At 40.7% G+C, this 27398-nt stretch overlaps 1 protein-coding gene and 1 long non-coding RNA gene across 5 annotated transcripts in view; one reads left to right on the forward strand and one right to left on the reverse strand.

Moving 5' to 3' along the window:
• LOC111732385 overlaps positions 1 to 9555 on the reverse strand; it is a 51911-nt gene extending 42356 nt beyond the window's left edge. The window contains exon 1 of the long non-coding RNA XR_002777532.1: positions 8723 to 9555. This is a non-coding gene — a long non-coding RNA (uncharacterized LOC111732385). The remainder of the gene's footprint in view (positions 1 to 8722) is intronic.
• Positions 1 to 27398, forward strand: part of SERTAD2 (SERTA domain containing 2) — a 107726-nt gene that overhangs the window by 72482 nt on the left and 7846 nt on the right. Inside the window, exon 1 of one of the 4 annotated variants that reach the window (XM_011381858.2) lies at positions 9618 to 9906. The exons of the other annotated variants lie outside the window; for them this stretch is intronic. The gene's annotated coding sequence lies outside the window, so the exon portion shown is untranslated. Of the gene's footprint in view, positions 1 to 9617; positions 9907 to 27398 lie in introns of those variants that run through there. 4 annotated transcript variants of the gene reach the window in all.

The following is a 27398-nucleotide window of genomic DNA, read 5'->3' on the forward strand; positions in this document are numbered from 1 at the left end:
TTTTATATAATGATATTATACAGTACATATTTTACAGCTTGCTTTATTTTACTCAACATTATGTTTTTGAGATTTAACCATATATGTACTATATGATACTTTTAGTACTTCTCGCCCTCTGTAGTTTTCAAGTGTATCAGCTTTTTCTCATCTTGATGAACATTAAGGTTGTTTCTAGTTTTTAGCTATTACAAGCAAAGCTGCCACAAACATCATTCTATGACTCCATGGGGGATAGAAACAGAAGTTTAGATTCTAGACTTAACCCTTCTCATCCAGAATTCCCTCAGAGAATTAAACCTCAATATCCTAAAGCTTCCATTGTATATAATGAATTAATTTCTGTCCTGTAAGTCTAGAATGGTTCAAGTGTTGGGCTGGAGCTAGAGACCCATGCTTGTTTGCTCCTCATTGAGATTGTGTGAACCTCTTTCTAATTCTTGAGTTCAGTTGAGAGGCTTAAAATCAGTCAGCCTTGGTGGGGGTATTTACACCACAGAAATTAACAAATGCTACAGATAAGTGCTCCTTTCCCCATCCCTCAGCTGGTTGTTAATCATTTACTAGCACACCACCGGTTTTTAACTTTATACCATCCTTGGGAGGATTGAGGAAATAGTCACTAGAATAATTTTCTGTAGGGCTTATTTTCTTATGGAACCCCGATGAGAAAGGCTGCGTGTATGTGGGCAGGGTGTATGCATCTTCAGCTTTACAAGATGATGCCAGATTACCTCCAAAGTGGCCACTCTAGCAGCTGTGAATGATCTCTTTATAATTTGTAGTTCTTTTTTTTTATTATGGATAAGATTGAGTATCTTTTCACATGTTAGACATTTGAGTTTCCTCTTTTACCCATTTTTCTGTTGGGTTTATATGGCTTATAAAAAATCAATTCAGAGTTCTTTATTAATTCCGAATACTACTAATCTTGTTGATTATATGAATCACATATACCATTCGACAGTCTTTAGCTTGCCTTTATCTTTTTTATATTATTTTTGTTTAGTAGATGTTTATTTTTAATGTAATCAGAGTTATTGACCTTTTTCTACATGGTTTGTGTATTGGGTGTCTTCCTCTTAATAGTCAAAGTCTCAGCAGGTATCAGAATTCCATTAAATGATTCAACTAAAGGGACTTTAATAAAGGGACTTTTTACAGAGATGTGACAAAAGTTGAGGCATGGAAGACCAATAATTGTAGGAAGCTGTTACTTTCCTTAGGCCTAAAGGGGAAAGGGGAGAAAGGTGTTTCTAGAATCTTTGAGAGTGGGTGCCCTGGAGAAGGGGCCACCTGCAGGAGCTGTGGTTGTAGAGGGATGGATACTGCCATAACAAGTCCCAAACAGGAAGGAGCATGGAACAACACCCCAGCCTTCTCTCTTCTGACCCACTGATCTCTTTCTGGTGTCTTCCTTTTGCTGAATCCAGTTAGAAGCTACTTGGCAAAGGAAGGCTCAACATTTCAAGGCACAGGGTAAAGGAGAGGCAAGTAGAGAATGAATCTTAGGAGACAAACAAGAATCACACATTTCTTATCCTGAGGCCATAAACATTTTAATATCAGTCCACCTAAAGTGCGTTTTTTGGAAAAACTATTAGGTACCTAATTTTTTTTTCATACAGGTAACTAGGTGACCTTTGGCCATTTATTGAAAGGTGTATTCTTTCTCACTGATCTGTAATCTCACCTCTGTCATATTTTACGCTTCCATATATGCGTGGGTCTATTTCTGTACTCTCAATTCTGTTCTGTGGCACTATTTATTTATCCCTATGCCAACGCCATTCTGTTTCAATTACAAGAGCTGTATATTAAGCCTTGATATCTGAAAGGACACATCCTCTATCTTGTTCTTTAAACTTACTACAGCTATCTTTTGCCCTTTGCTATACCAGATGAATTTTTGGATTTGCTTTACCAGGTTCCATGGGGAAAAAATGAGATTTAAGTTGGAATTGCATTTCATTTATTGATGAGTTTAGGGGCAGGGGGATTGGTTTTGATATAGTATTAAGTATTCTTCTTGTCCATAATTGATATGGGTCCCCATTAATTCTGATCTTTTCATCTCATGAACTTTGAGAAAGGTTTCAATTTTCTCACTTTTCATTTTTGGCTGTAACATGAAAATAGTAATTCTGGAGTCTTTGTCTTTATAGCCGTTAATTTTTATTACTAAAACTAAAAGCCTGATATCTAACAGTTCTAAAGTGGTAACAAATCAAAGTGGGTTGACAATAAATACCTGCTTTATTAAAATTTTTTTCTACCTTTTTGTAATTTGGGCTTTAATTTCTTAAAGGAAGGTAAAAGGCAATATAAAGGGTGTTGAAATTATCAATATTATTCCCACAAAAGCTATTTATTCACAGCCCCAGGACAGACTGTGCTGTGCTGTGTAATGAGGCCAAACGAATCGCAGTAGTCAGTCAGGAAAGCTGGCTCTTTTTAAGTGAGATTTTTTATTTGATGTGACTTTTTTACATGTATGTTTTCTTTGAAAAGAATCATCTTTAAGGATGATTAAATACATTCACTGTTTGAGCAAACAGAAGATCATAAAGTGTATATTTATTTGTAACAGAACAGAATGGCAGTGGGCGTCTATGCTATAGATGATATTCTTGCGGTATTTGCTGCCCTCCACTCTCCTTTCTAAATTTGGTGTTACAGATTCAACTTCTGTTTTTAAAAAGGGAAGTTACATATAGCTCATTCACACTATTATTTTCTCCTTAAAAGCCAGTTTCTCTGATAATTGCCCATTTAAGGAGTTTCATATAACTCAAACAAGACTTCGCTAAGTCATCAGTTTTGAAAGAAATATCACTTAGCAAGATTAAATCTTTTGTTCAATATTTAAACATGTTTAGAAAAACAATTGACTGGATACACAAGTGCATATTTAATTGACGTTGGTGTTTATCTAAGATGCTTGCTTTAGTTTTTCCCTCCTTGACTTAATCTGTGTATTTCTGAAATTTCAAATATAAAATTACTTTATTTAAAAATATATATATTTTTTCAATATTAAACAAGGGATTAGTATTATTGGTCAGTTGGATTATTTTGGAAAAGTCTTGTTTATTCCAGCAACAGGTTTTTAAAAAGCAGTTCTACACAGGTGACTAAAAGAAAAGATAAAGCCTACACCATCTTACTTAAGTGTCACCCTCTCCTTCAGAAAACCAGTGAAAATTCAAAGTGGCAAAGAGCTGATTCATTTTTAATTGTATACTATGTTGACATGTAAACTGTGTTCTCTGTCCACATATTTATTTTCTAATGATCCCTCATAGCCTGAAGTTTGATGCATTTTCTGGGCATTCATACACATTAATAGCTTTAAATTTTTTTAATTTCTCAAAGTCAAATTTTTATAGCTAGGACTTCAAAAAAATTTGGTTGAAATATATAATTTGCATTCCTTAAATCACCATTCTTCTCTTAAATGACCTTTTTACTCATAGGTAATTTAAAGGTACACAATCCTAGATAGTTTCTATAATAGACGTGAGAATACACAGAGCAGAAAATAGAATTTAGTCTAGCCAGCAGATACATTTGTTTGGTTTTGAAACACAAAAGTTAGTTGGCATTAGAATAATACTTTAAAAAAATTATTTTTTTCTGACATTATTTTGCAAAGTTTTCCTGGAAATTAATACTGGTCGATGATATTCAGAACATTTTTGATTATTGGCATATTTTTATATTCCATGACCAAGAGGGCATGAAGGTGACAAAGGTAATAAATGGTCATTTGAACTGTTCAAGTAATCACTTGAAAAGTTGGACAGGCAAATCTTTTTTTTTTTTCACCTGTAATTATCAAATGCTGTTCTGTATTTAAATGTAATTTAACTGAAACTTTCATTTCTTTAAGTAAGAAGAGAAAATCTTCATAATGAAGTTTGGGATAGTGGAATTATGGTGATAATTTATTTATCTGCAAGGTTGTTCCCCCAATAGTGAGGCTGTATGGATTAACTCTTAACAGTAAGTACTTTGCAAGTGCCCATTAGTTCTTTTAACTATGTTAAACCCAAAAGGCATGTTTTAGAAATGCTGAAAAGCAGTTATAAGTATAATATTATATCACTCACAGTGACCTCTCTCTTTAGGAAAGTTCCCAAATACTGTATAGTTATTCATATGTATACATACACATGCAGAGCTTAGTGAAAAGGTAATGAGAGGAAAATTTTTTCAGGAAAGATTAACCCTCTGAGTTTTGGAAGCTGTTATAAACTTTTTAACATTCCTTCATTTATTCATTCAGTGAATATTTACCAAATGCTACTGTGTTCAGGTACTGTTCTAGAGGCTAGAGATAGAGTGGTGACAAGAATGACAGTTTTATGAACCATATTGGAGATGAGTGAGGTGCTAGAAGGTGTGAGGAGTTCTATTTTTTTTTTTTGCTGTGGTGGTTGTGGGTTATTAATTCTGTGGCTTAAAATGTGATGCTAACAAAGCCAAGGACAGGCAGGCTTAGAATTCGATGTGTAAGAAATAGGATTGTTGTTATTTCATGACTCTAGTGTAGGGTTTGAAGCAAAGGGGTATCCAGATTCTGGTACAGCACTACCGTCCTGGTGGCCTCTATATGTTGACTCTCTAATTCCTGTCTATAAATCATCCTCCCCTTCTTGAGGAATTCATACTCTTCTCAAGACATTCCGCTTGAGACTTTCCTGGACTCCACATAATATATCAATGAATGTTAAAAATCTCGCTGTTTGCAGACCTCCCTGGGAGTCAGCTTGATAAAGAGTGCAATTGGCAGGTCCTTCTCCAAGCCTCTGTTTACTCACTGTAACACATGAGAAGTAGTACCTGTCTTGCCAGTGTCACAGGGAAGGTGTTATGAAGAGCAAACAAGTGAATCCATATGAAAATGCCTTGTAAACCGTCCTGCTTCTATACAAATATTGGGGCCAGCGGTATTACAGATGTCACAGCTAGGTGACTTGAACCATAATGGGTAACAAAACCCAAGAGAATATGGATAGGACTGCTCAAATCTGTCTTTAGGATATAAAAAATAATTCAATGAAAAATAATTCAAAGAACATATCCTATTGAAGGGAGCATATTATCATTATTTCTACTATCATTATTACTGCTCCTTTCTTTTAGGAATGCGTAAATGTGAGATTGGTTTTATATTCTTCCAATACGAGCAAATTATCTCATTTGAACCCTAAAACTCCTCCGTGAAGAAGGTAGTCCCCATCGTAGTCACTTTTCATAGACTCCGAGCTCCTCCTTTTGTGGGCTGTAGAAGCAGCCCCTGTGATGTCCAGGGTCTGATTCAGCCTCACTGCTGGCTGTAGCTGAGGCACTAGATCCAAAACCTCCTGACCAAAAGCATATGCTCTCTTCACTGTAACCAATGCTGACCTTTAATCTGTGACATAGCAGATTAAGAAACTAAAACGTCAACAACTAATCCTAGTTAAGTGATTTATTTGTGCAGAATCTTTAAACTCCTACTCCAGGCCTCTTCATCTCACCAAGCTGGTTCCCAGGGACAAGGAAGACCTGGAGGCTGTGCGATTGCTCACACCATTGAAGTTTTCTGTGGAAACCAGGAGTGCTGAGTGTCTTGAGAAGAAAATGAACTCCTCAAGAAGGGAGGATGGTTTATAGACAGGAAATGCAAAGTCAACATGCAGAGGCCACCAGCGAGGTAGTGCTGTGTGGGGAACGGGGGACAAGAAGAGTTGTTTCTGAGAAACGATCAGCAGTCTTTGTGGAGTGGCACCTGGCAGGAAGGAAACACTGGAATTGTCACCAGGAAGGGGCTTGGCTTTCCAGCTGAGGAGAGGGTGAAAGCAAAAGCTAGAGTCTTTTAAGGAGGGCTGCTCCAAATTGGACCTCAAAGTTTATCTGAGGATTTTAACGGAAAATAGTGGCCAACGGAATTAGAAGGAAACTAATGCCCATATAAAAGCCATCTTCTCTAGTAATGGTTAGAAGGGACTAATCAAAAATGCTAGAAAAAAGAAAATGGGTTTAAAAGCATTTTCTTCAAATATTATCATTAAGATTTTGTTCCAAATTAGAATTTAATTTTGTCAGATTTTTAAAAGAGATAAAGGTATATCTCTAACAGAAGAATGACCCTGTCTCAGAACATCAGAGGCGTCATTGCAAAGCAGTCCAGTAACAATAAAGGAAACTTCGCAAAAGCAGCCCTTCACTGAAGTTGAAGTTCTACTGTGTGAAGCATGGCTTCAGAAAGAAAGCAGGGGGAAAAAAACCTGACAAAAGCAAGTGGAAAAAGCGATAAAGAAGAGTTTGCAGAAGCAGATGATTTAACTTGTGGTATAGTGAAGTCTTAACTTGCTAGTGGCTGAAAAGTACTGAACTTGTCCGTGAGAGTACTTAGTTTTCCAAATCATTGTCTCCTGTATCAACTCCTTGATAATCAGTTAGGTGATGTGACTTCCAGAATTTTATATTGAAGATTTATTCACAGTTTTTAGTTATCAGTGAATAGGAAGTACACATTTGAGTTAGGATCTCTATATTTTCCATGAAAAGGTTATTTAGCCCAGCCAGCTGTATGCGATGTGTTTTATAACTGAAATGTTTATATTTTTTTTGCCATAAGACCAATATTTTCGAGGTGTATAGATGGATGATTATTACCAATATTTCGAGTGGAACCAGAAAGATAAACTATAATAAAGGAGAAAGAAAAATTAAAGTTTAAACACTATTTTAAAATCTTTGTTTCTCAGTTTATATAGTCAGCTTGTCCTTGTGTCATTTCTTTGGTGCATGCTAATTAAGTGCTAAAAGTGGCCTTCAGTTAGTGCAGCAGTCTAGTAGTTTGCAAGATGTGAAGGCACAGAAACTTTCAAGAGAAGCACTGAAGTGCAAACTAGTACCCAGAACTACAAAGCAGTGTTGAGAAGTGCCTCTCTGAAATTAAACTCATGAATATTTTAAAAAATTACCGGCACCATTCTATACTTAGAAGAGCAATATTTCTTTTTTCCCTAAACAGGTATGTTCCTCATAGTTAAATGTGGATGACTGGCCTAATTTCTTATATGTGAAAGTGAGAGGGAGAAACTCTAACTCTAAATCCTAAAGTAGGACTATTTTAATAGAGCTTTTAAATGTCCCAGAGAATGAGAGTGAAAATCACACTTACATGTTCACTAAACATTTCTTGCTCATTTGCTCATGTATATATATGAGCAAATATGAATATTAAATCATACCATCGAATATATATATATATATATATATTTAATCATGCCATTGCATACTGAAGGGAGGTTGACTTCAAAAGTTCTGGGAGGGCCTTTCCTTATCCGGGTGGACTTGGATCCCTGGGGCCAGGCGAGATTCCTGTGTTACCCCTGTGGGGACTTGGGCATGAGGGTGGGGAAAGGGGGGCGGCGTTAACCACCTGGTGTTAGACCACATCAGCAGCTGTTGAAGCTGCCACTTCATGCTTGACTTCTTGGTGAAAGATGCCAGAATCTAAAAGTGGGGAGAGTGGGACTCGTGTATAACACATGCATTGATGGGATGTTACAACCTTCAAAAGTGTGGAAAGGTGAAAATCATTTCACCCCAAAACACAGGTTGCTTCCTAAGAACTCAGACCCTGACTAAGCAGGAACAGAATATGTGCTTTAGCAGAATCACGTGTACACTCTGGAGACACAAATATTGTCACTTCGCTTTTAATTCTTTTGTGAGAATCCATTTGCAGAGAAAAATATGTGTCACAAAAATTCTGCAGCTAACTTGCTAACTTCAATTCATGAATAACAGTTTAAATTCATTTTAAAGTTAACAGAGCCTCTGGCCTCCGCTACAAAGATATCACAGGAAGAAATTATTGCAGCTTCTGTTACAATGGCTTTTCCTTAAATTGAGCGGGGAAAGTATAAGTGAGTGGGTGGTTAGGAAACTGTTAGTAGTTAGTGTCTCTCTGAAAGGCAGAACTCTGGAAATGAAAAATATCTTGGCTTCCCGGCAAAATGTTTGAATGCTATGCCACCCAGACACAAACTGAGCAGGACCTGCAGACGGCCCTGAGCGCTACTTCCATATGTGTAATTTGGAACACTATTATAATGAGACTTTCCAAAGATATCTACGAATAATTAGCTTTTGGCATTGGTTATTCTTAAAGAAAAATCCGTATAAGATTTTAATTATACTGAGGATCCAGTAAAAACATTTTTCATTCCCCTTAAAGATAAAACAAGAAACATTGTCTCTTCTACCAACATTTAGCACAGGTTTAATTTCAATAAGATCATCAATTTGATTGATAACAAATCATTACAGAACAGTTCGAATAGGTCTAAACTTGTCTTGATGTTAACGACTTATAATCACCTTTATGTTAGGTCTTAAAGCTTTATTATCCTTCAATGTAACTAGTATAGTGGACCATTAAATGCCGAAGTGATCTGAGATGACATTGATTGGAGTGGCAGCCAAATTTTTAAGGCGACTGAATTACTTTCTATAATGTCTTTACACTGAACGCTCATGTAATTTTTAAAATAAAATTTTTATTTTCCAGGGGAGCTGTCTTTCTTTTCCTTGTGCTTTTAAATTTTCACCATTTAGGCATACACGCAGCCTAGTATATCGCAACTAGGATAAATTTCCCTGCTAAATGTAAGTAGTTTAGAGTAGAAGCTTTCTTAAGGAGAGGGGAAAAGCTACCAACCTGAAACTTCTGGGCAGAGGGCGGACCCTCTGGCCTGGCTTCCCTAGCTGCGTGGGCTTTTTCAGGGCCGGCGGCCGGGTGCCGAGTGCCGGGTGCCGGGTCTACACCGCGGCGCAGCCTGCTACCAAGGGATGCAACTCGGTTACTTCTGTCCTGCTCGGAGAGTACTGCTGACTTGGTGACCCATTTCGAGTGCTGAGCCGTGGCCACCGCGCGCACGGGGCATTTTCTATCCCGGGCTCCAGCTGGATCCCCCATCTTGCCATTGGATGTCTTTGTGGGTCACTCGTGAGACCTGAGACGGGGGTATATGGAAGTGTCCCAGTTGCGGACGCTGCTGCCCGCGCCCTCCCGGGATTCCAGTCTCGAAAGCCCCGCGGGTAACGTGGACGCCGCGCCCCGGGGTCGTATTTTTGCCCCCACCACACCCCCGCGGGACCCTGCCCGCCCTGCTGACCGGCCCCAAGTTGCCGAATAGCTCAGATGCTTGTCATATTTGCGGTCGCGCGACTCAGGCTGTGCGCGCGCTGCACTCGCCGCCGCCTTTGTCACTAGCCGCTCCGTCATTTGCATGAGTATTTTCTAGAGGGGGATTATTGGTGGTCAGTAGTGGTTGCCTGGCCGAAGTGTCTGTCTCCTTTCCTCTCTCCATCCCTTTAAACCTTAAGAAAAAATTAAGGGCACGCCGGCGGGAGAGGGAACCGTGGGCCGCACTGCCACCGCCGTCTCGCGTGCTCCGCCTGCCCCTTCCTGCTCCTCTGGCTGCCGGGGCCCCGCTCCGCGTTTATCACGCCTCCCGGGACCGCCGGGGGAGGGGGCGGGGCCGGCGGGGGCGGGGCCTGCTGTGCCCGGGGCCCGGAGCTCGCGGGAGGCTCGGTGGCCGCACGTCACTCCTGCACGGCGAGTGCTGGAGCACGAGCTGCCGCTCGCTCGGTCAGGGCGCCCCCTCCGCTCGCCTCCAGCTTCCTCCTCCGCTGCCTGCCGCCGCCGCCTCCACCATTGTATAATGCTCGGAGCGCACAGGCAGAGGACGGCGGACTCTTAGCTTCGGTCTCGCCTCCTGCCCGCTCCCCGGCGCCACCCTCGGGCCCCCGGAGCGGGGGACTCCGCATGGAGCGGGAGTAGCTTGAGGAGTGGGCAGAAACCCCTCCTGATGCGTTAGTTCCCAGGTGGAGCTGCATGTGGTAAGTTCTCCCTGCACCGGGCAGGAGGGGATCCTCGGATGCGCTGGGCTCCGGATGGGCGGGGGGCGGCGTTGGGACTCGGCCAAGAGCCGGGAGAACCGGGAGGGCGGAGGAGGGCCCTGGGCGGCTGCGAGGGTCGCGGACGCCTCCGCGAGAGGGACCTGGGCTGGAGCAGGTACCCGGAGGAGTGCTCCTTCCCACTGCTTCCCGGCCCGGCGTCCTTGGACCACTGGGGCGAGGGCCGGGGACCCCCCCCCCCCCCCCCAGCGTAAGAGGGCAGATCTGCTGGGGGAAGGGCAAGGGACCGGCAGTCACGGACGGGGTCAGGAGGGGGTCGGGAGCTAACTGGAGCCTAGCCGTGGGGCCGAGGGAGCTCGGAGCTGTCGCTTTTACAGCTGGGATGTGTGTGCGTGTTGTGGCGGTTGTGTTGTTGTGAATGTGCGAGACTTTTTTTTTTAAAGGCTCGGGTTGCTGCCGCGAAGGCTGCTTCACTTTTGAGTTCCGTGGCCGGGTTTGCATCCAACTTGCTGTAATGTGTTTCTATGAGTTTTTCTGTATTTGGGGCTTAAAAACATCCCTCTCTACTCTCTTTTCGCCGGTGCGCAAGTGAATTGATTTTGAATACATATGTATATTAAGCTTAATGTCTCATTGGTTTTTAAGTTAGAAATCTACGAGTCATCTTGGTGGAGACCGCCTATGACTGAAAGGGAGGGGGCTGAGGGGAGCCAGCTGTCTCAAACCCTGGACTTTGTACCATTAAGACAGAGGGTGCTGTCAGAGGGCCATTGCTTCGAGAGAAAATTACAAATTGTTCTTATTTTTTTCCTTGGTCATGAGCTGTCTTACTTTTAACAGAAGTAACGATAATAATAGATTGAGATGGGAGTAGAGTTTTGGGTTTAGTCTCAAGTTTCACGAAAAGATTAGGTATAGTTTGCCTTAGAATAACTTTTTTGCTTTAAAGCTGGTTTAGTTTCCGGATGTTTCAGGTGGTGGAAAGTAAGTTTTTACAGGCACTGAATGGGGAAGGGCAATCAGCAGGGTGAGACATCCAGCCTCAAACTATAGCAGTTTTTATTTGAATCGAATTGAGCAGCCTCAGTTAGTCTTAAGAAAGGTAGTACGTAAATGTTTTCAAGCTTTGTTCATGAAATATGCTTTTTGATTTCCCAATGTATGTTAAGAAATATCCATAACGTGCGTAGAGAGCCTGGAAGTCGTAGTAGCCAATAGGGATCCCTGAGGCCTTAAATGTTCAAAGTAGCCTTTTATAATTAGGGACCTACCTCTGACAAGAGTGAAGTGGGCTCTTGGCTCCACTCAACCCCTGGAGGACAGTCCACCTGAGAAAGCTCGGGGTTGTTTTGCTGTTGGGGGTGGGGGATAGTTGCTCAGCTAACCAGAAGGCATGTCTCACCCCAAGAGCTCCTCCCACTCCTCCCCCTTTTTATAGCAGTCTATTCTGATTTGAGTGTGCTAGGGTGTGCAGGAGGATGAAAATACCCATTCTAAGATCCCAGCTCCTGGCAGGAGCGAGAATAGCTTGTTCATGGACCTCTGCTTTCCTCTTCATTTTATCAATTTCTTTGTGTGGGGAAAAAAAAGAAAAATGTTAGCAGGTTTTCCTTTAGCTTCATTGATTGACTTAGAGGTATTATGTGTTAATGTAAAGTTGTTTATGTCATTCATCAAGTTTGGCACCCTTTAAAATAATTTTTACTTCTTTCCTCTCCTAATTAAAATGTGTATAACCATGTTGCTCTCAAATGAGAAATCCTTTGAAATGGATTTGACAGCTTTTTTGTTTGTTTTAAACATTCTGCTCTGTTCCTCTGTTCCTTGCTTTATTACCATAGGTAGGAGAGAGGACTCACATTTTATAACACCAACCAAGTGTAGACAAGAGGTGTCCTAGGGAACAGTTTTATTGTCAGGCGAGTGTCACAGCTTCTTAGGTAACAGCTGCTCGAGCTTGTTTCCCTTTAAGAACTAAGAGAAGAATATTAACTCAGATTTAGAAAATCTTTAGACTGCTGTTTGCTGAATCGTCCCCCTTGAAACCTGTTTTATTTAATTCAGAAACTAAAATATAAATTTTACTCAGTTGCCATGCTCTGATTATTAATAATGAGCATAATAAAATAGTATATGTTATGCTATTTTAAAACTCACTTAAATTTATATAGCAACTGATAGCTTTTGGCATTCAGTTTTTTAAACAGCACTCTAACGGCAGAATAAAAGTTACAGCACTACTTCAGAAACATGAGCGCACGCGCACACACACACAAAACAGATCAAAAAGGTATAAGGGGAGGTTGAGGATGCATACATATATACATACAAATACTTAAATGTTTTTTCTATTAATAAAGTAGCAGATTACAAAATATCAGTATTAAATTATACTAAAAATTTACTCTCAGCCAAAACATTTTACACTTTAGTAGCTAACAAGAGTAAAAGCTACAATAGAAACTTTCAGAGGTTTCTTTTTCTGTGATTTCTTGTTCAAGAACACTAGTAAAAGCATGAAGTTCTATCTTGTATTTCGTTTACATCAGAAAAAATCAAGGTGACTTTGTCAATATTATATAGGAATTAAAAATATGTATAGATAAATATGGTATTTAGGAATGTGAACTTTGATTCACTTGTAGAACTTTTTTAAACTGCTACAGCAAAGTTCTACTATTATAGCATATCCTATAGGAGATAGCTATAGTTACTTTAGTTTTTGGGCAAGGGCGAGGGAGAGAGAGGGTGTGTGGGTGGAGAGAGAAAGAAACTGACTTACTCCCTCTCTGATTACTGAGTCCAAAGATCAGGTGTATGCTAAAGACACCATAAGGCAAACTCCAGTTTTAAGTGAAAATGGTTTTGCAGTAAGGGGAAAAGCTACCTTTATAGGTCTTTCTTTTAATTTATACTGACCAGCAGAACGTGAAAATCTAAAAATGCTGTGGCCACTGCATATGCACGAATCATATATTTTCTACCCACTGTTAATCATTCCTTAAACAATTGACAGAAACTCACAAGCTCAGACTCCTGCTTAAGTGTGTGGATATTTAATTTAGTTTTAATATTCTTGAAGGAAACAGCTAGTAACCAAAGTTGGCAAGTCTTTTTAAAAAGAAGTGTTGTCTCCAATGGCCAGTACAATTGGTGTTAAAGGCAAACTTCTGCCCTCTGTGCAGATGCTGGAAAACCCTGTGAACAGAACTGTCCCCTGGAGCGCCCATCACTCATTGTGTAGAGCAGTGTCTTTCTCCATGAGCTCTGTGTGGCAGTTCATTCTTTGTATGAATCTGTGAATGGCATATGTCAGGCCAATAAGACAACATTCCTATTCTGGGTAATAAATAGACAACTTGGTTTGTTTGTTTGTTTGTTTCTTGAAGATCACGAGACCAAACATGCTTGGCTGTCAAAAAATTTTCTTTGAAATACAAATAAAAATTGAAAAATAAAAACATCACAATGTCTTTAAAAACAAATGACTTCTAATAGGACAAAACAGATGCTTATCATTTAAACAAGCACTGTATACCCACAATGCAAACTCCCTGTTGGAAATTCTGCTCTTTGTGGTCTGAGGGCTTCTAATGCTGGAAGGGCTCGTTTGTCTCCTCTCAAGATCTTCTGTCCCTCATCTGAACTTAATTGGAAATACCTGCCAGAAGTCACTGAAGCAAACACCACATTTGATTTATCTATTTTAGAAACCAAGTATCACATAAGCTGTATTCTGCACCCACTGCAGCTTTCAGTTTAGAGTGGAGTTGGCATCTGCTACTCTCTTGTCTGGCCTCCTCTCACACTTGCACACTGTGTGTCCGGAGCTGGCCCTGCGTCTGAGCAGGGACGGCATAACGAGGGGTGAGTGTGCCTGGCTCGGCACCGCCCTGAGTGGAGTGAGCTATGCGGATGCGTGGGGTGGGGGCTGGAGGGAGGAGAGTGGAGCACAGATCTGGAGCCGACTGTGCAACTGCTACAGCAGGTCTGACTAGTTTTAGGTGCCCAAAGGCAGCTTTGTTTCTCTAGTAACTCCTGGTAGCAGCAAACCTAAGTTCTTAGAATGAATTCATGTCTGTATTACTATCTTTTTGTCACTCTGCAAAAACCTGTAGCTTTGCAGAGTTACTATTTAATTCTAAGATTTTTTTCCTGTAAAAACCTTCATAGGCAGTTAACTGAAAAGAAGATGCTAAAGCAAGCATTTCAGTTTTGAGGAGTTTCACATAGAACAGTGAAGAGAAAAGGTTTCTGGCTCTTACGGACATTTTATATACACAGACACGTGCACGCAAACTCACACTCATGTTTATAGTTAGCTGTGTGAACCCGTCGAACAAAAGTTAAAAAGTTCTACTTGAAAATGCCATAATCAAAAAATTAAATATCGAAACGTCACTTTCTGCACATCAACCTTTAGCCCCTTGCTCTCCTCTCCTCTCTGGCTGCTTATCATTCCACAGCACGCTCTTGGGGCTTGGGGCAGGCCTGCTGGGGTACCCCACCCTGGTGTATAGAAGTGTTGCCTGAGTTAAACTCGGGGAATCTGAAAGTCCCAAGGTCATCTCTACACCAGAACAGGTTTGCATAAAATTCTAGCCACACTAACAAGATAACGAGGTGGCGACTGTTTTAAACTGATCCTCCCCGAGTGGTTATCCCATTTTATAATAACACATGATACAGATTTGCTTTTCAGATTTCTTTCCTGTTTTGAGGAGGGACCCTCCATGTACGTGTGTACTTCTGTGTCTTCCCTGCTGTCATAGAGAACTGAGCTGGCAGAGGAATTTGAGTGCCCTGGTCTGCAGCCGAAGAAAAAATTTTTGCGCTGCCTCTCTACCAATTATGAACCTGGTGATGGTCTTTTCTGAGCAGTTATTAAAACAGATTGATTTTTTAAAAATATTTTTACCTTCTCCAGAAATATAAAATAGATTTCACCTGGTAATGATTGTTGCAAAATGTGGATTCCTCAAGTAAGATAGGCAGGATGAACGGAATCTTAGTGGGTGGCTAGTGGGGTGGGTTGGAGGCAGACTCTCTTTAAAGGTCTTTGAAGGTCATTGAAGTTGAAGAATTAAGAGGTGGCTTCCTTAGAAAATAAATATTTATTACATTTAGTGTGGTGCTCTATTTTTATTGTATTTGACTAAATGACTTTTTGTAAAGTTCTATGTGTCATTAATTATCAATATATAGAAGTACTCTAGAAGAAATACATTTGATGTCAAAATAGCCCCAAAGTAAATAAAAACAAATGGCTACCACATTTGCAAAGTATCTATCATTCACTAAGCCCTCAAGTTCAGTTTGTATCCTCATTTCCTTTTTCTATTTTGTGAATTATTTCAAGTATATGATATGAAGTTTAAATTGGCTTTGTAAAACCTGATCGCTAACCTGCCTAATTCATAGGAGTAACCAAAATAAACATTCTGAATATGTATGTCGCTTAATGGAACAAGTATTTACATAATAGAAGCGTTATTTCCTCCCCTTTACAAGTCTCTTAAGTATGTCTATTATCACATACCTTAAATTTTTATATTTGTATGTCATATTATAGACATACATATAGTTTTCTTTTAAGGAATCCAGATTTAGAGCATATAATTCAATGTTTAGTTTCACTCAGTAAGTAAATAAAGAACATTTCTCTGGTTTTTCTCTTTAGACTGAATGTGGAAGTTAAAAGATGAAATATATTCTGTGTTTGTGAGGAATATTTTATGTCTTCTTTTAAGTGATCTTTCACAGTAATAAAGCATTCCAAATTTGAAAGCAACGATTAAAAACGAATCATATATAACGTTTTTAAGAAACACTTCCATAAAAAACACTTCTGATGTAACATACTTTTTATCTGTTATTCAGTGGCCAGTAGGTTCTGGCTAACAAAACCTAAAAGGAAACCTTTTGTTTTAACTAATATACAATTTTATTTTTTACAGATTTGCTCTAACAAATTACAGTTACCTGTTTCAATGTGACTTTTTATATATCTGATGGCCCCCTTTAAAAAATAAAAAGCTCACATACTTTTGGCAAAGCATTTGATTTCTACTTAAGCCATCCCTCCCCCACCCCCCACCCCCCAGCATTGTTTATTAAAGGTCTCTATAGTGTGAGGGGAAAAACAAGGTATCTTTGGGGAAAAGATGCTACATAAGGGTTGAACCAGAATCTCATCCAAGCAATTATAAATGCTGGAGAAAAAATATTTTCATTATGCACAGGTATGGGGGTGGGGTGAGGCTGGCTAGTCTTTATAGGTCCATAATCTTAAGGGAAAGAAATTCAAATCTAAGAGTTTCTTCCCTTAATGTTAATGGTGCTTTAGATTCAGCTAAAAATATGTTCCTGACATCAAATTAATATGAAGTAGCATCATCATTTAACTGATTATAGTATATTATTTATAAAACAATATAATATGTTCATATATACCGAGTTTCAAATGGAAAGTCTGGTAACAGTAGTTCCTCTCTTACGAACATTATCACTGAACATACAACATCATAGAACCTGAATTTGTAATTTGAATAGAAAGAATTCCAGCAAGTTGTTAAACAGTAACTTGCTTCATTATCTCAGTTTAACTGTTGCATTTTATTATTAAATGGCTCCTCCCCAGTAGTCTTTATGAAGTTTCCCAAATAACTGACCGAAGCCATATCTGTTCAGCATGGAGGTAATTTCCGGTTATTAAGAAGCAAGTAGGGTTACTGAAGGCTCCTCTATACTAGAAAATTCTTAGTGCTTACCTTAAGATTCATTGTGTGGCTGGGAATCCACTTTAGGACCCCCGGTAGAAATTCTGAACTGTTGGCCCCTCCAAGTCCACATCTTATAACTTGAGTTTGTATGTTTGTTGTTACGTGTATGCCCTCACTTCAGAAATCCTCCAGGAATTTTAACCATGGTTTTTGAAACATTAGTGTTTCTCATCTACAAGCAACAAGCTTTTCTACACACAATATTTCCAGAATTTGAACCATAGCATAATATAATTTAGTTTGGTCTTGGCAAGGCTCTTGGCTTGGTTAGCAGTGTCCTGAGGAGACCAGAATTTGGAAACAGTGTTGGAAATGTGTATACTCTGAAAGATCGGTAGGTAGAAATTGCAGTGAATAATCAGACATCAGGAGTGCCTTATTGCTCCGCTTCGCCCCCTTGTGGCTGGATGTGGAGTGCCGTCTTTCAGAGCTTAAAAGGAGTTCCGATTCCTACTGGGCATGCTTGTTTACATAAAGCATAAATAGTTTTCTTGTGTGAAAAATAACCTATCAAGTTAATATAATAGTTCTCGGTGAGAATGTAAATTATTTATTGTGCTTATTTGATTTTTTAAAATTTATGTATTGGTGCGTCGTATTTTTAAAAAATTTTATTATGGAAAATTCCAGATATACTCAAAAGCAAAGAAAAGTGTACAGTGCACCCTTTTGTACTCATCACCCAGTGTCGACAGTTATCAATATTTTGTCAACCTTGTTTCATATACACAGCCAGGTTTTTGCCTTGAGTATTTTAAAGCAAATTCCAGGCGTTATGTCATATTGAGTATGTTTTTATTAAACTTAAGTTCAGAAACCATATTATTCTGCCCAGTCTTTAAGTGTGTGGTGCTTTCAGCCAAAATCCTTAGGTAAAATTTTTAAAATTGTTAGCATTTCCACTGTCTTTGGAAGACGGTGACTGGTGTCCCTACCTTCGTAAAAAGTTTGGTTTAAAACCCCAAATTCCCAGTTGTTGGGAGAACCAATAAGACAAGATATTAGAAACATTTTATAGTACATTACAGTTACATTCTTAAAAGCCCATTTTTCTTTCCAGATGTTTATTAACCAAGCCATAATTTATTCCAAAAAAAATATTTACTTGAAACAATATCTCCCAGAATTTGACTGTTTTGCTTACTAAATGCAGTTCGGTGTCAACGTTATTTTTTTTTTCTTTTTCTAAGAGAAAAGATTATATTTAACAAACCAATAGTGTCAGAAACTGTCTTCAATATAATACAAGTATGTAAAAATTCGGAGAAAGCTAGAGTTTCTTAACATGTGGACTTTAGAAGACTCCCCCAAACAGTGAAAGTTTTTGTTTTGTTTTTGTTCTGTTTTTGTTTTGAGTTTACTTAGAGGTCGACTTTTTGGCCGAATTTCAGTTTATCTCCAGGCTTCAAGATGCTGTCAAGAAAGCAAAAAGGATTGTTCCCGTTGGTCTCCTTCGAAAGTCATTGTCTGATGATTAATAAGCAGCCAGCGCAGTGCCCCGCGGCCCCGAGCCCCCTGCGCAGGGGGGAGGCCAGAGGAGGCGCCGCCGCCGCAAACAGTGGTGTCGGGTTACAGCTGCAGCATAGCGCCCGGGCGCGTCTAACTGGCTTCATCTAGTGACTGGCTTCATAATGACATTGCTGATTTGTTAGGGAAGGCTTTGTCTTACTTACCAATTAGCATGGATGTTGCTGCTGGGACCTCATCCTGAATGAGCTTTAGCTTTGGTGTTTTTTGTTTTTTGCTTGGTTTTTTGTTTTGTTTTGTTTTGTTTTGTTTTTTTTTGTTTTTTAAAAAAAAGCTTCCCGGATCCGCGCAACTTTAGGGGTTCTTTTACTAACATCCCCTTGTCTTCTGGGAGTCCTTACCCTTGTCTGTAAATAAGCAGAGAGGCTTTCCCCCAATGGAATTTTTGTCCCTGTTTCTGCCATTCCCCTAGGCCAGAGGCAGTCACTTTGGGGTCTGAAGGCAGCCTTTGGGAGAGCTGGCTCCCCCGCCCCTTCTGTGGGAGGCTCACCAAATCGACACCCAGGCGCTTGGGGGGACGCACTGCTACTGCGCCCCTGCACAGCAAACCCTTGGAGGACTGGCCTGTTTCTTAGCTTTCTCTCTGATCCTCCCAGCACCACCCCCAACCACGTCATTTTAGGGGTGGCCTTCTTGTTCTCCTAGTGTGATTTGTTGTTACTTGGAGGAGGGAGGGTGTTAAAAGCATAGACATTATCAGATTTCTGAGTCCTGTTTGTTGTTTAAGGTGTAATATTTTAACAGTGTAGAAAGTTGTCTAAGCAAACGTGACTTCCCCCCATTGAAGTAGGCTTTTCCTTCCTGCTTAGGAGTTGCTGTGTGACAGTGTAACAATTAGAAGAATCATTTTTCAGAGCTCTGCTGGTGGCTGGTAGGAGGTGTCTTTTGTTAGAAACACAGGCTCTGCTTTTGGACCACCTCAAAAGCACGATCCAAAATGCATCTTAAGGCAAGTGTATGGGGTGAAGAGAGGAGAAAGGAGAATGAGACTGTGTTTCAGAAGTTGTCACAAAACTATTTCTGGCCAGCCTCTGTCTTTTGGTCTTGGAAGTGTGTCACACATACAATAATTTTGCCAGGGGCACTCCTTTCTCCTACTACTGCCCCCAAAAGAAACTGAAAGAATGCGTGTGTTTCCACTTAAAGGGCTGTGGGTTGGGCAGCACAGGATGTCAGAGTGAGCAAATAGCCTCCGCTAGCCTCTTTGAAGACATTCGTCACACATCTTCTTTTAGCTTCTTTTTTCTTCAGATGAGGTAGATCCATGGCGACGAATCATTGTTCTGAATCGTTGGCATTTCTGGACTCTTCAACCAGTGATCACACCCATGGCCACATTGGACAGTGCAGTTGAAGAGAGAGGGATGTGGCTTCTTAAAGCTCCCCTTGAGTTAGGAGCCTTTTTCTTGAGAGCTATTTACCAGTGTTTTAAAACATTTTTTATTAAAGTATAGCATACAGATCCTAAGTGTACAGGCCAATGACTTAACCCAAAGTAAACCCCAGTGTCTTCGACACCCAGGTAAAGACGTAGAATGTGACCAGCTTCCCAGAAGCCCCGTGCTCTACTAGTAACCACCCTTCCTCAGCTGTAGACACCATGGCTTACTTCTGCCATGTTAAGTGACTTTTAAAACAACATGTCACCTCATTGTGAAGCTTGCTACACTCCTGAGAAGGGAAGACACTGGATTTTTAGTCGTCATTTACTAGTCCGAAAGAAAGTTGGAACAAGCTCTTGAGTATGTACACAGGTAGGAACCAGTTGGGCCTTGAGGAGTTTTGAAGTAATAACTTACAGGATCCCTTTTGGGAGCAAGCTATCAATTTCGACCCCTTTTCAAAGACTTCATAGCATGAATTTTCTAGATACTGAGTAGGAGGAGATGGAGGGTTTTTCCTTCTGTCTGGGGTAATGACTGTTGTTTGCGATGAATTGAATTAAAGCATAGTACAATATTTACATCTTTTTTGGACCAGCACAGAGTCAGAAAGCCAGAAAGGCAGCCTTGGTGGCAGACTAAAGAGGCTCCCAGTTCAGGCCTCTCACAAGCCCCAGCAGTGATGCTTCCCACAGGAGCATCACAGCTCCGCCAGGGGACTGTCAGTCAGTGGCCACCAGGCTCTGGGCCTCTAGAAAGCGCTAGTGGCCACCGAGGGTTGTGGCGAGCCTGCAGGTTAGCGCAGTGGGGATGACAGACGTGGTAGTTTGCACAAGGAGATTTATTATTATTAATTTTAAAATTATAACATATTTTGGCAGTTCAAATAACATTAAAGGAGAGGGGTTTAAAATTTTTTTTAAAGACACCTTAATTATTTAGTTGAAAAACATTGAAAGAGAACTTTTTTGGCTGCTTGTTTTTTTAATGTTAGCATTTTTTTTTCCCTTATGCCTTAAAAATATAAAAGCTGTGAAATGTTACTTTTTTAACATAGTTACGATTTCATTTCCTTTCTGGACCTTGAGATAAGGACTCACTGCCATTCATTCACTCTTAAGATCACAGCAAGAAGAATTTAGGCCCTACTGAGCCTATGAGATCTAATGTCAGTCTGAGAAGCTGAGCTTTATCAAATTTAGTTGAAGACATCTTTATTCTGCGTAGTCTTTCTTTTAATGTCACTTGTCAGTTGCCATCACAAAAACGCTGTTCTTCCCACCACCACCACCCCCGCCCCCTTACTTGCTTAGACACAAATAGAGAAGAACTTCAGACTCAAGCTTAATTGAGTAAAGATATTCTCAGGCTTAAACGTGAAATGGCCACTTGGGAAAAAAAGGAAGTCATGGTTCTCAGAAGTGAGGTCCCTAGACCAGCATCACCTGGAAACTCAATCGGAAATGCAGCGTGTTGAGCCCCACACCAGACCTGCTGAATGAGCGTCTTGGGGTGGGGGGCAGCATTCTGTGTTAACATGCCCTCCAGGTGTGTGATGCTCACCCATATTCGAGAACTAAAGACAGAGGCATTCACAGGAGGTTTCTGAGCAAAACTCCCCTGCCCACCCTTTGTGCTCCAGGTCCTAGCGCTTTTCCTTAGCCAGGTCTGCCCTGTACAGCTGTCGCCTCTCCCCTTCCTCATACCCTCCCTCCCATACGCAGTTCCCACACAGGGTCAAAGACACATGCATCTCTTTGTTTACAGTTCTTCTCTGGCTGCCCTTCAGTGTGTTTTCTCATTCTTTCCATTTACCATTCACTTACTCAGTGACTGTTTAAGGAGCATCTTCAGTGTGTCAGAGGCTGCCCTGTCCTGAGGATACAGAGGTAAACAAAAAAGATAGTCTGTGCCCTCATGGGGCTTATCTGGGGTGGGAAACAGACACCGAGAGACAATCCCACCTTAAATATAAATCTCACATCCTAACTCCAGAAGTCTCTTGATCACCCAAGTCCGTAACAACCTCTCAGATTCCTCACTGTGGGAGACACTCAGAAGCTGCAAACCTCGAAATAGTCAGGAAATGCCATCTCCTGTTCCTCCAGTCCTTTCTCTTCTGAGGACTTTCCTAGTGACATTTGTTACTTTTGATCATCTGCCCAAGGGGGATTGTAGCTTTTGAGGGCAACTGGGTCCTTCTTAATGAAAGCCGCACAACTGAAAGCCAGGTTTGGTATATAATTTCATTCGATATTAAACTCCATGGAAAACTCTGGAAGAGAAATTTTCATTTTTATTACTACCCATGGGTTTTGTTCCTTACCTTCAAAACTTGATTTGCTGTAGTTAATAGTTGCAAAAAGTTATGTTAAGAAAATCAGAATTCTGAGTTTGTTTCTAACAATTTAATGGGGAAGGGAGGATGTCTTATTGCGAACGTTATATTAAGAGCCAGTGAATATTGAATGCAAGAGTGCCTGTAGTTAGTTTTAGGCCCTTTTGGGTGGGCAGAAAAGGGAGGGAGCACCCACCTCCCTCCTCCAATTGGGGGGTCTCTAATCAGCCCTGAATCTCAGGGTCTCTTTTGGGTCTTTGAAAGATTAGGTAGAAAACATGGGCTTTGGGCTTGAGTCTTCACAGGATGAGGAAGGAGACAAAGTGGGGTGTCAAGCCTGCGGGTGGCCTGAAAACCAGGTTGTCGTTCACAGCCGTGGGGCCTTTCAGATGGGAACAGCAGAGCACCCCCTTCCCTGTGTTACCTGGAAGCCCGTAATGAGCTCCAGCTTCTGCTTCATCTTCTAGCTGCAGCCTAGTAAGGCCTTTTAAAAGGTCACGTGCCTCTCCAATAGCTTGCTTAAAGAGCTGTTGTTATTTCGTTAGAGTGCCTGAGGAAAGAGCCTTCTGAGGAGACTGCCACTCTGGCTTTGGCCAGCCTGAGCTCCAGGCCCAGAGACACAGTTTGGCTTCTTGCCCTCAGGTTCTTGAGAGGCTTGTCTTTTCTCATTTGAACTGAGAGTGAGTTCTTCTCACTGCCTCCCACTTCTAGGAATTGGAGGCCTCTTCTAAAAAGTCAGTGGGAAGCCTTGATGCTAAACAGTGTGTAAGCAAACTTTAGGAAAACTAACTTTTTAAAAATTTTTTGAAGTGTTTTTAATTTTTAAGTAAAAATGTGGACTGAATTTTAATATGTTGCATTTTATTCCTTTCTATAAGAATTTAGATAGAAATAGGATTACAAATCAAGATTGTGTGCATTTTGCAATCTTAATGGGTGTGTAGAGCCAGTTTTGCCTCATCAAATAAAATAGAGAAATGAAGGCAAACCTGCTTTGAGACATACTCTGTCATGGGTCCTTATTTACACATTTGAAAAGCATCCAAGATTTGATTTGTCTAGCTATTCCTGCTCACAGATTTTGCTTACACGGGCCTTCCTCCTTCCCCTTCCAGACAGCATTACAAGTGTCTTAATCAGGTTTTTCCTAAATCATTAGGGTTATCACACAGCTATGACCAGCTGGATCATTCTAATTGGAAATTAGGTGCTTTTCACACTGAAATCTTTCTGAAAGCATCTCCACAGATCTCTTTTCAGCTATGGGAATTCTGATAAATGCATATAGTACTGCACGCTTTTTAAATATTTGAGTCCTATAGATTCGGCGATTATTTCTAGAGAAATGTGAGTTATTAAGTCTCGTTGTTCATTCTGGCAATAAGTCTTTAAAAGACAATTCTATATCAACAAAAGAAAAAGTCTACACTGTTTTATCTAAGTGTTACCTCTCCTCAAGAAAACTGATAAAATTCAAAGTGGCGATGAGCTTATTACTAATTTGTTTTTAGCGTATTTGGTTTACATTGTAAGACAGTGCTTCTAAAACTTTCTGTGATGAAGGACCATCTTGTTTGTTTTATTCCTCCTTCATTGACTAAATACTTCAGTAAATTACCAGAGAAATGAAATAAAAGTAGAAAGATGTAAAAAATAGAAGCCTCATTTTTATTAGATTTACAGACATATAATTGTAAATTTGCCATAAAAGTTTTTAAATAATGGAGTATCTACTTACCTCATCATGGACCAGTAACAGTTCACAGACTGGCACCATCTATGGACTACACTTTTAGAAATACTGCTTTAGAGTGAGCGTGTGTGTGTGCGCGTGTCTGTTACCCGTCCAAAGTCCATGTGCCCGACACTTTGAAAGGCCAAAATTCAAAATGTCAGAGTTTGGAGTAAGGACAGGTTTATTGATCCAAAAAGTGCCAGCTGAGAGGATGCCCCAGATCCATCATAAGAAAGCACAGAGTTCAGGCTTCTTTTACATCAGGGAAGAGAAATTTAGTTGAAGACATCTTTATTCTGCGTAGTCTTTCTTTTAATGTCACTTGTCAGTTGCCATCACAAAAACGCTGTTCTTCCCACCACCACCACCCCCCCCGCCCCCTTACTTGCTTAGACACAAATAGAGAAGAACTTCAGACTCAAGCTTAATTGAGTAAAGATATTCTCAGGCTTAAACGTGAAATGGCCACTTGGGAAAAAAAGGAAGTCATGGTTCTCAGAAGTGAGGTCCCTAGACCAGCATCACCTGGAAACTCAATCGGAAATGCAGCGTGTTGAGCCCCACACCAGACCTGCTGAATGAGCGTCTTGGGGTGGGGGGCAGCATTCTGTGTTAACATGCCCTCCAGGTGTGTGATGCTCACCCATATTCGAGAACTAAAGACAGAGGCATTCACAGGAGGTTTCTGAGCAAAACTCCCCTGCCCACCCTTTGTGCTCCAGGTCCTAGCGCTTTTCCTTAGCCAGGTCTGCCCTGTACAGCTGTCGCCTCTCCCCTTCCTCATACCCTCCCTCCCATACGCAGTTCCCACACAGGGTCAAAGACACATGCATCTCTTTGTTTACAGTTCTTCTCTGGCTGCCCTTCAGTGTGTTTTCTCATTCTTTCCATTTACCATTCACTTACTCAGTGACTGTTTAAGGAGCATCTTCAGTGTGTCAGAGGCTGCCCTGTCCTGAGGATACAGAGGTAAACAAAAAAGATAGTCTGTGCCCTCATGGGGCTTATCTGGGGTGGGAAACAGACACTGAGAGACAATCCCACCTTAAATATAAATCTCACATCCTAACTCCAGAAGTCTCTTGATCACCCAAGTCCGTAACAACCTCTCAGATTCCTCACTGTGGGAGACACTCAGAAGCTGCAAACCTCGAAATAGTCAGGAAATGCCATCTCCTGTTCCTCCAGTCCTTTCTCTTCTGAGGACTTTCCTAGTGACATTTGTTACTTTTGATCATCTGCCCAAGGGGGATTGTAGCTTTTGAGGGCAACTGGGTCCTTCTTAATGAAAGCCGCACAACTGAAAGCCAGGTTTGGTATATAATTTCATTCGATATTAAACTCCATGGAAAACTCTGGAAGAGAAATTTTCATTTTTATTACTACCCATGGGTTTTGTTCCTTACCTTCAAAACTTGATTTGCTGTAGTTAATAGTTGCAAAAAGTTATGTTAAGAAAATCAGAATTCTGAGTTTGTTTCTAACAATTTAATGGGGAAGGGAGGATGTCTTATTGCGAACGTTATATTAAGAGCCAGTGAATATTGAATGCAAGAGTGCCTGTAGTTAGTTTTAGGCCCTTTTGGGTGGGCAGAAAAGGGAGGGAGCACCCACCTCCCTCCTCCAATTGGGGGGTCTCTAATCAGCCCTGAATCTCAGGGTCTCTTTTGGGTCTTTGAAAGATTAGGTAGAAAACATGGGCTTTGGGCTTGAGTCTTCACAGGATGAGGAAGGAGACAAAGTGGGGTGTCAAGCCTGCGGGTGGCCTGAAAACCAGGTTGTCGTTCACAGCCGTGGGGCCTTTCAGATGGGAACAGCAGAGCACCCCCTTCCCTGTGTTACCTGGAAGCCCGTAATGAGCTCCAGCTTCTGCTTCATCTTCTAGCTGCAGCCTAGTAAGGCCTTTTAAAAGGTCACGTGCCTCTCCAATAGCTTGCTTAAAGAGCTGTTGTTATTTCGTTAGAGTGCCTGAGGAAAGAGCCTTCTGAGGAGACTGCCACTCTGGCTTTGGCCAGCCTGAGCTCCAGGCCCAGAGACACAGTTTGGCTTCTTGCCCTCAGGTTCTTGAGAGGCTTGTCTTTTCTCATTTGAACTGAGAGTGAGTTCTTCTCACTGCCTCCCACTTCTAGGAATTGGAGGCCTCTTCTAAAAAGTCAGTGGGAAGCCTTGATGCTAAACAGTGTGTAAGCAAACTTTAGGAAAACTAACTTTTTAAAAATTTTTTGAAGTGTTTTTAATTTTTAAGTAAAAATGTGGACTGAATTTTAATATGTTGCATTTTATTCCTTTCTATAAGAATTTAGATAGAAATAGGATTACAAATCAAGATTGTGTGCATTTTGCAATCTTAATGGGTGTGTAGAGCCAGTTTTGCCTCATCAAATAAAATAGAGAAATGAAGGCAAACCTGCTTTGAGACATACTCTGTCATGGGTCCTTATTTACACATTTGAAAAGCATCCAAGATTTGATTTGTCTAGCTATTCCTGCTCACAGATTTTGCTTACACGGGCCTTCCTCCTTCCCCTTCCAGACAGCATTACAAGTGTCTTAATCAGGTTTTTCCTAAATCATTAGGGTTATCACACAGCTATGACCAGCTGGATCATTCTAATTGGAAATTAGGTGCTTTTCACACTGAAATCTTTCTGAAAGCATCTCCACAGATCTCTTTTCAGCTATGGGAATTCTGATAAATGCATATAGTACTGCACGCTTTTTAAATATTTGAGTCCTATAGATTCGGCGATTATTTCTAGAGAAATGTGAGTTATTAAGTCTCGTTGTTCATTCTGGCAATAAGTCTTTAAAAGACAATTCTATATCAACAAAAGAAAAAGTCTACACTGTTTTATCTAAGTGTTACCTCTCCTCAAGAAAACTGATAAAATTCAAAGTGGCGATGAGCTTATTACTAATTTGTTTTTAGCGTATTTGGTTTACATTGTAAGACAGTGCTTCTAAAACTTTCTGTGATGAAGGACCATCTTGTTTGTTTTATTCCTCCTTCATTGACTAAATACTTCAGTAAATTACCAGAGAAATGAAATAAAAGTAGAAAGATGTAAAAAATAGAAGCCTCATTTTTATTAGATTTACAGACATATAATTGTAAATTTGCCATAAAAGTTTTTAAATAATGGAGTATCTACTTACCTCATCATGGACCAGTAACAGTTCACAGACTGGCACCATCTATGGACTACACTTTTAGAAATACTGCTTTAGAGTGAGCGTGTGTGTGTGCGCGTGTCTGTTACCCGTCCAAAGTCCATGTGCCCGACACTTTGAAAGGCCAAAATTCAAAATGTCAGAGTTTGGAGTAAGGACAGGTTTATTGATCCAAAAAGTGCCAGCTGAGAGGATGCCCCAGATCCATCATAAGAAAGCACAGAGTTCAGGCTTCTTTTACATCAGGGAAGAGGAAATTGGAAATTGGAGGGGCAGGAGGTGATTGAGGACGGCAGTCACCTGGGCCCCAGTAGGTGTCTGAGGAAGACTGTACTTAGTCTGTTGACCGTAGTTGATGTGAGTCCAGTCAGGAGGTTAGTGCAAATTTATGATAAACAGTACATACTTTCCTCGTCTCCTCAGGAGTGGCACTTTCTGGTAAGGGGCTATTTTTGTAAAACTCAAGCCAAAAGCAGAATCCCTCTAATGATGAACATGTCTGTATGCAAGACCAAGGAGAAGCTATTAGCCTGAAGGGC

The sequence above is a fragment of the Pteropus vampyrus genome, unplaced genomic scaffold, assembly GCF_000151845.1.
Source record: "Pteropus vampyrus isolate Shadow unplaced genomic scaffold, Pvam_2.0 Scaffold453, whole genome shotgun sequence".
Classification (NCBI taxonomy): domain Eukaryota; kingdom Metazoa; phylum Chordata; class Mammalia; order Chiroptera; family Pteropodidae; genus Pteropus; species Pteropus vampyrus.